The sequence below is a fragment of the Procambarus clarkii genome, unplaced genomic scaffold, assembly GCF_040958095.1.
Source record: "Procambarus clarkii isolate CNS0578487 unplaced genomic scaffold, FALCON_Pclarkii_2.0 HiC_scaffold_109, whole genome shotgun sequence".
In the NCBI taxonomy this organism is placed as follows: Eukaryota; Metazoa; Arthropoda; class Malacostraca; order Decapoda; family Cambaridae; genus Procambarus; species Procambarus clarkii.
Genome location: NW_027189142.1, coordinates 290,895 through 300,049, shown reverse-complemented (window position 1 = coordinate 300,049; position 9,155 = coordinate 290,895). Strand labels below are relative to the sequence as shown.

The 9,155-nt window shown below is 44.8% G+C and overlaps 1 non-coding gene across 1 annotated transcript; it reads left to right on the top strand.

Annotated features, from left to right (window-relative positions):
* The first annotated feature begins 7,600 nt into the window (after positions 1-7,600).
* Positions 7,601-7,720, top strand: LOC138360366 (5S ribosomal RNA). The gene has a single exon (XR_011226314.1). It is a non-coding gene; the product is annotated as a 5S ribosomal RNA (ribosomal RNA).
* The last annotated feature ends 1,435 nt before the right edge of the window (positions 7,721-9,155 follow it).

Here is a 9,155-nt window from a genome sequence, read left to right as displayed (position 1 = left end):
GAACGCAAGCAGCTGGCAGTGGAGGTTTGATGTCAGATGATGTTAAGTCAGTTCGTTAGGAGTCTTCTTTCTTGTTGATTTCACCAAACTTTGATCTTTGTTCTTTTTTTTGGGCTTGTCGGTCTTGGTGGTCACGGTTCGTGTTGATGCTTGAAGGTGATCTTTCCTTGGCCGGATTAACGGATTAAAAAGTCCATAGAGCTGGCAAGCAGGGGATGGAAGAACGGGGCGAGGTTGCAGAAATCTTGAGCAAGGATCTGGAGATGAGGTGAAGAGGGGAGATGAAAGATCGGTGGCCCAACCACCGCGGATTAGAACTTGAGTAGATGGAAGTAGAATTGAGTTGGGCGTCATTTGCAGTCCACGCAGAGGCCAGGAACGCAAGCAGCTGGCAGTTGATGGTAATTGAAGGTTGATTACTTCATTGGTTTACTTCTTTCTTGATGGTGGGAGCAAGGTCTGATCTTTGGTCTTTGTTTTCGGCTTGTCTTTCTTGGCGGTCCGACTTCGTGTTGACATTGCTGTGGGATCAATAGCGTCATAAAGAAAATCGGCAGATGAATAGTTGTATTTCTGTGAAGGTGGAGATGTCGTTCCCACAGAGACATCCTCATCTGATGAGTCAGATGAGTACATACCAGGAGATGTGGGTCTTGGAAGTAGTGTTCCTGATGGTTTGGTAGCAGCGGTAGGACTTACTGCAGATGTAGAAGGTTCAGTGGATGTATGTACTGTGGGTGGAGATGTAACAGGAGATGGTGGATGAGAAGTCGTCGGCTTCTGGGTTGCTACCATGCCAGGAGCAGATGTTGCAGCTGCAGTAGGTTCAGTATCGTTCACAGCAATGTCCGAGGCTGGACCAGGAGCTGGAGCATCATCCGACAATGGGTTTGAAGGGTCGGGGACTAGCACAGTGGTCCCTGAAGGTTTGGTATGAAGAGGTGTTGGTTGACTCTGCTGGGTTGAAGGTTCATTGCCCGTTCGTTCTTGAATTTCTTTCTTTATCATAGCGGCGTGTTTCGGATATTTCACGTAGTATTGAGGGTCAATAATGGCAGGGTGGAGTATGGTAACATCAGTGCAGTAACGAACTGTGTCAGCCTCAACGTACCAAAACTCTCTGCGGGTTCCGTCATCGTTCAGTCCGTTTTCGTAGTCGATGTTCCACTCCCGAGCTGTGACACGTTTCTGAGAAATATTAAATTTCAGGTCTCTAGGGCAATTGTAAGACGCATAAACAGGAGCAGGAGGGTCGTTGTCTTGTGTGGAGAGACTAACAGCCTCTACTGGGTCTGGTGTAGGGTCAGCAGCAACTGGAGTGGTGGGTGGAACAGTGGCAGACAGTAGGTCAACAAGTGCGGCAGCGTTTACAGTGATTTCCGGCTCAGTTACTGAAGTGGAAGCTGAGGCAGAGGTGGGGAAGACTTCGTCAGGTACGATGATGGTCTGGAGTCCGTTAGCCTTGTAGACGATATTTAGAATCCTCACAAATTCTCGGTAGTTGGAACCAGTAATGTCGCTCACTAGTTTCGTGAGAGCATGTGCAGTGCTAAGGTCGGTGACAGTAACCGGCAACTGCCGTGGCGAAGTCTGAGTCGACGAATGGGAGGAGCCTGGTGGTGGAGGTGGAGGCTGGGTCTGTGATTGGGCAGCTGGTTGGCTGCGGGACTGCATGCCGAGTCCCCATTGGTTGGTACGTTGGTGGGCGGCTACTCCTTCCCCCGGGAGCTCCGGGAAAATGGCGGCTTGCATGTTGAATGGTGACTGAGCACGAGCAATTGCGGAAGCCCGTCCAGCTGTCAAGAGCTTCTTAATTTCTTCCTGTCGCACAGGACACAAATGAGAAATAGCAATATGGTCACCACCGCACACTACACAACACGTGATATCGGCGCGACACTGTTTATAATGGTGGTCCTTGGCACAGACACTACACTTGTTTACACTTTGGGGGCACTTCCTGGTCACGTGTGAGTACTGGTAGCACTTGTAGCACTGGCTTACCTCGTAAAAACGTTCCTTGTGCACTGAAGCTGGTGGAGTATTGATGCCTAAGCACCTAAATCCTGTGGTGGTGGCCTGGTCCGCTGCGGCAGCTGTAGTGAAGGTCACTTTCAAGGTGGAGCGAGTGTCGTTGTTGTTGGCGATGATTTTTGCTGAGACAGCTGTCATGTTTTCGTTTTCCCTGTTGATACTGTTCAGGATAACGTCCACCTCGTGCTCGGTGATCCATGAGCTTACTCTCCTGGCAAAGATGGTTCGTTCAGCTTGAAAGCGTCGTGGTTGGATGAGGGTAATATCCGCATCGTAGAGTGCAGATGTAGCAGCAGGTGTGAACAGGTGTTCCAGGTCGTCTCCGGTCGAGTAAGAGAGGACGATACCTTCGTCGTCCTGCTGGATGTCGTCTGGTACTGTGTTGGTGGTGGCTTTGAGAACGTTGAGAATTTCTTCTCGTCCGAAAGCGTGGTTCTCTAGGAACCGTGCCTTAACTTTGTAGGCCATGGTACTGTGTGGCTAGTACCGGCGAGGGCCGAGCCGAGGCAATACAGCTGACCCACCCTCCTGGGCAGGTCGAAGGATGTACACCCCCTCACTATCTGGTTGGCTAGGCAGCTCGCAGGTGAGGAGCAACAAGAGACACGTCCGGCCGTGACGGCTGCAGGTTGCAAACTCTGATCGTGATGTGATCTCCTTGGCCGGCGCCGAAAAATTTTTGCTTATATACGCCGTCTCGAGGCGCTTGCTCGAGCGCCATTGGCTGCTCGACTCGCCTACGTCACCCCGTTGCCCCTCCCCTCCTTCCTCTGGCTGCAGCCAACAGGCGGCTCACCTCAATCACTATTATCGCTGATTTTGCTCTATTTTTTGGATTTGTGCAAAAGTCATTTCACAGGGACGTGAAACAGACGAGTAGGCAACTGCAGTTTTGAAAGCGTTGTGAGAAAGCCGTGTCTACTCGACCACAAGCGTAAAGTAAGGGCAGGCAGGAGTTGCAATGCTACTAGTACGTAGCATTGCAACTCCTGCCTGCCCTTACTTTACGCTTGTGGTCCTCATTCCAAAACCCCAAAAATCCCCGACAGACCCTAAGAACTACAGACCGATCAGCTTACTAGAGACATTAGGAAAAGTATACGAAAAACTCATTAATCATAAACTCAGGAATCACCTAGAACACAAAAACATATTGACAGACAAACAATTTGGCTTCAGACAACACCGCTCAACACAAGACGCACTGAACATAATAACAAACTACCTCTCCATAAATAAACACCAAAGGGCCAAGACGGCCCTCATTGCAAAGGACGTCGAAAAAGCTTTTGACACCGTATGGCACGACGGCCTGCGTTACAAACTCTGCACTCTGTTCAACTATCTGATAACATGCAGAGGCTACTTTGCAGCTTTCTAACAAATAGAAAGATGCAGATCAAGTTCCTCAGCAAGCTGTCGGGTTATTTCAACCTAAATGCAGGTGTCCCTCAGGGCTCAGTTCTTTCACCAACCTTATACATACTCTATATAAACGACATCCCTGACCCAGTATACTGGACATCAATGACCCTTTGCTACGCTGACGACGTAACCCAACTGATCACAGACTATACGATTAACGCCCTCACACGGAAAGCACAACAAGAAATAGACAAAGTCACCCTCTGGGAACACGACTGGCGAATAAAAACAAACACCAACAAGTCAAAAATAACATACTTTTTCTACAACAAACGACGTAACCCTGACCCAGTAAAACTCTACTCTCAATCACCAGATGCAACCCAGATCCCAAGAGTCAACAAAACCACAGTACTTGGACTCACACTAGACTTAACCTTCGCTTTCACACACACATAACACCCAAGAAAGCTATAGCCTCAAACGCCCTATCAAAACTCTACCCACTTAAACATGCCTCCCAAGCCACCAAGCTCTACTTATACAAAACACTTATTCTCCCACTCCTAACATATGCACCGATCCACTCACACTTGGCAGCACCAACAAATAGGAAGAAACTCCAGCGTACCCAGAACAGGGCTCTGAGATGGGTGTTCGATACCCATTGGCAGGACTTCACCACCAGTGAGGCCCTGCATGAGAGGGCGAACATCCCACCTCTGAACATAACCTGGGATACTATGGGGAAGAAACAGATTGACAGAATTCTCACCTATCATGACAACTACGACACGTTCCTCAGAAACGTCCTAAGCAGACCCAGACATACGCACAACCTCTTTAACCTGATCGACGATCCACCTCCTGCTCCGTCCTTACATAACCCCTCTCCTATAATATCACTACTCAAATCACCAAACTACCAACTATAACCTCCTAACTCTTCTCCCCCCTCTTTAGGGGGGGACCAACTAGCTCCCGTTTTCTGGTGCCTTGGGTGGGCCGCGATGCCTGAATAACAGATCAAAGACCACATCTGGTGTGAGCCTCCAGGGCACACCCAGCTGAGGACTGCTGTCTCCGTGGGTGCTCAGAAAAGACGAAATGTTGTCACAGATCCGATTCCTTGCCTTCACTGCCTAGTCTGGTCATAACGATTTCAATGCATGCAGCTGGGTCTAGCCCTGGCACTTTACCTCATACTGAAAACCCTTCCTCTCACCCCCACTAATTCTTCCCCTATCCCCACTTCCACGCTCACCCATAAGGGTATCTTGACCTATATTTAAATGAATGAATGCATTCGTCAATTCGATTCACACAACTTCAACAGCATGACTGGACGCGGCAAGGGAGGCAAGGGACTCGGAAAGGGTGGCGCCAAGCGTCATCGTAAGGTGCTACGTGACAACATCCAGGGCATCACCAAGCCCGCTATTCGTCGCTTAGCTCGTCGTGGCGGCGTGAAGCGTATTTCGGGTCTCATCTACGAAGAGACCCGTGGCGTCCTGAAGGTGTTCCTCGAGAACGTCATCCGTGATGCTGTAACCTACACGGAACACGCCAAGAGGAAGACCGTCACTGCTATGGACGTGGTGTACGCTCTGAAGCGCCAGGGTCGTACCCTCTACGGATTCGGCGGATAAGAGCTTGGCTAATCCATCGATTCCACCCACCACCACCTCAAAACGGGACCTAATTAGGTCCCTATACTTTTTTACTGAAGGGCTTAATAGACGATAACATAAATTGTTTTGATATCAGCTAGCACATTGGGTCTTATGAAATCTATTTTTATCCTCGCATGCTTAAAGGGACTCTGATTGGGGAGGGAGGGGGGGGGGGGGAAGGTTTGTTACGTTATATACTAGCAGAGCAGGATCATTGGTGGGGGGGGGGGGGGTGAGGGGAGAGAGAGAGAGAGAGAGAGAGATCTTTCCCAACTCTTCCTTTTTACATGAGTGAGCTACCCGTTTTATTCATTTTATCCTTCTCAGAGCTGTTTTGATAGTATCCAAATGATGGTAAATGAAAAGGGAGGACACGAATATCTACCCAGAATTCAGGACTGGCAATCGATATGCATGTTTGAGTGCGAATCTTTTTCTCTCTCAACTTAGGTATACGTTTATGTCGTACCTAAAAGCGAGAACCACACTATTGGGACAAGTATGCAAGGCCCAATTTTCCTAACAAGCACAGTTAATTTTGTTATTTTCGAACATTTCTTTCCAAATTGGTTTATCCAATTAACAGTATTATATTAAGATCATGAATTGCTGGGTTAGGTTAGGTTAGGTTAGGTTAGGTTAGGTTAGCTTAGCTTAGGTTAGGTTAGGTTAGGTTAGGTTAGCTTAGCTTAGCTTGGGTTAGCTTAGGTTAGGTTAGGTTAGCTTAGCTTGGGTTAGCATAGGTTAGGTTAGGTTTGATTACATTTCTATGTTAGATTTAACTCAAATTCAAAACAATTGCAGTCATTCGGCTTGTTAGTCAACTTGCCTCTAATAGGGGCAATTTGTCTAACAAGACTATTTAGTTTTGTGTGCATATATATATATATATATATATATATATATATATATATATATATATATATATATATATATATATATATATATATATATATATATATATATATATATATATATATATATATATATATATATATATATATATATATAGCTTCAAGACTCCGAACCAATATAGAAGCATCAAGAGGAAGTGCTTGTGTTATGGGCCAATAGGCCTTCTGCAGTTACTTCCATTCTTATGTTTTTATTCCCATTGGTTCGTGTTTTATCTTGTGTAAATGTCAATCACCTACCCAAAAACTTTGGTACCATATCACCTCACCCATGTGTATATATATATATATATATATATATATAGTATATATATATATATATATATATATATATATATATATATATATATATTATATATATATATATATATATATATACAGAGTAAATCTACCCCAAAAGTAATGATTTATTTGTCTACAAAACTAAACTCTTTTTGGAATCATATGAGGCCCCTCCACTGAGGGGGGAGGCCTGGATGTTTATTGTCATGTGTATTCATGCTGCTTGCATGTCGTCGTTTATTTGCCTTTGTTGTTTTCTTGACAGCTTTCTTTGCCTTGGGTGGTTTGGGAGATTTTGAAGCTCTCTTTATTTTGGGCTTTTGTTCCCAACAACAAGCTGCCTGCTGCTGCTTCTTTTTCAAGGCTGTAGGTGGTTTGTTGCTTGTGGCGGCTTTCTTGGGAGTTACCACGGCCTTCTTTGCTGCTGTAGATGGTTTCTTGGTTGTGGTGGCTTTCTTGGGAGTTAGAACGGCCCTCTTCTCTGCTACGGCCAGCTTGAATGATCCACTAGCTCCACTTCCCTTGGTCTGAACAAGAATGCCGTCAGCCACTGCTTTCCTTGAGAAATCTTCGGATGTAAATGGCGATCTTGGCAGCCTCGACTTTGTTGTTGGCAACAACGTACTTCTTGATTGCTTGTAGAGACGAGCCCTTACGGTCTTTGAGTGCTGCGACCGCGGCTAGAACCATTTGACTAGTTTTCGGGTGAGCAACCTGGACGCGAGGTTTCCTGGTGGTGGCCACCACAGCAGCAGCAGCCGCAGCCTTCTTGGTAGGCTTTGCTTCTACCATGATGATGATGAGATAACCAAGGTGATGAGAGACGCTCAGACAGTCACGGGGGAATGATGCCTGCCGCCGCTTGAGCCGAACCTATTTATGTGCCGGCACGGTACAGAAGCTGCAACCTGGCAACTCGTCCACCAATCACGACGGTTGGTTTTACGGCTCCGAAACCTGGATCCCATATCTTCTCTAAAATAGAAGCATTTGTTCATGTTCTTTGTAAAAGTATCATAAAGCAGGACAGATGAGACAAATATCATAAAAACTGAAGAGCAGATGAGCACACACATGTATGTATTACAAAAGAAAATCCACAAATTCATTAGAAATTGGCAGGGCAGGCTGAGGAAGTAGGTAGATGTAAAATGTCTGTAAATGGCGAAAGAACATAAACCCAAGACTGAATAAACGATGTTAAATATCCATGCCAAGGAGACAAAAATATGTTAGGATACAATTACCATTAAGACACCACAAGAAGGTCCGTATCCTGCCGTGATGACTAAAAAGAGTTGGTTATTAGCCACAATGTGTAGGCAGTCTCATGCCAACGGCCATACCACGTTGAGAACACCGCTTCTCGTCCGATCAGCGAAGTTAAGCAACGTTGGGTTTGGTTAGTACTTGGATGGGTGACCGCCTGGGAAACACCAAATGCTGTTGGCAATAATGTTTTTTGTTTTGTTTTGTTTTGTTTCGTTTGTTTTTGTTTGAATGGCTGCTGGCTGTGGCTGGCTCCACGGGAAATTCACGGAGTTGTGTGGAATAAGGCCTGGTAAAATGAATTAATATGTATGTCATGTTTAAAACAAACTCGCTTAATATAGTGTGTGAGGCTTTATACAAAAACAAACAACCAAACAAAACATGTTGTTATATAGATATATATATATATATATATATATAGTATATATATATATATATATATATATATATATATATATATATAGCTTAATCCGGGTTTGAACTCGCAACTCCAAGAATACGCATCACTTATATACACTTTACCACTGGACCCAGCTGCAGGACCAAGCTTGATGCTGAGGTATCAATTTAATGACGTAAATGCCATTTCCACAAATAAATGATAATTTAAAAGTATTTGTATGTACAAATCTTTTCTGTTTAAAAGGCTACAATATCAGTTACTGATATAATTTGTGTTAATGTTTCTATACCCACAGGAAGGCATGTTTTTGCTTATATGTAAGGGGTACGGAGAAGGAATCCACAGACCATCAGTCCCCTTCCCCCCCCCCCCCCCTCCCACCTACTACCACCACCACCACCACCACCACTACTCACCACCCACTCACCACCAATCACCACCACCACCATCACCACCAATCACCACCAATCACCACCACCACACCTAACCGAAAACCCCCTAACACATCAACCCTCCCCCCAATCAACAGGCGAAATAATAACCCTCAAATGCCTGCCTGCCTGCCAGCCAGCCAATACTAACGGTCTTCTCAGAAAGAAAATCTCTTTGTATCTGTATTACTTGATGAAATGTATGATTCTAATAATGAAAATAAATTGTTATGTCGGTTGTATGAGCATAATGACCATATGCACAGTGATATGAATGAATTAAATAGTGTAGTTTTAAGTAATTAGGTTGTAGACACATTAAGCGGATATGATATTTGACGCGTCCAGAACTGGTGATTTTTGGTTTAGTTTTAAATGCACCACCACCATTGCTTCCCCAGAGCCTAATTAAGGACCGGTAAAAAGGAGTCAATATGTATGTCATCTATAAAACCAAAGAATGAATAAAAACACACACACACACACACCTACATAATAGTATTAGGAGATTGTATGGCATAAAAAAAAAAAAAAAGTACTCCCATTGGGTCGTTTGAACTCGCGACTTCCAAAACACCAGCCACACACCTTACCACCCAGCCACCATAGAGTTGGTATAATTGTGCAACTTTAGTTATAAAAGTAAAGTTCTTATTGTCTCAAATCTTATTGTCTGTTCTATGAAAAGGCATGATGTAAATTATGTATTTTTTGAATGATTGAATTGTAGGCACATTAAGCGGATTCGATATTTGATATATCCAGAAAAGGTGATTTCTGT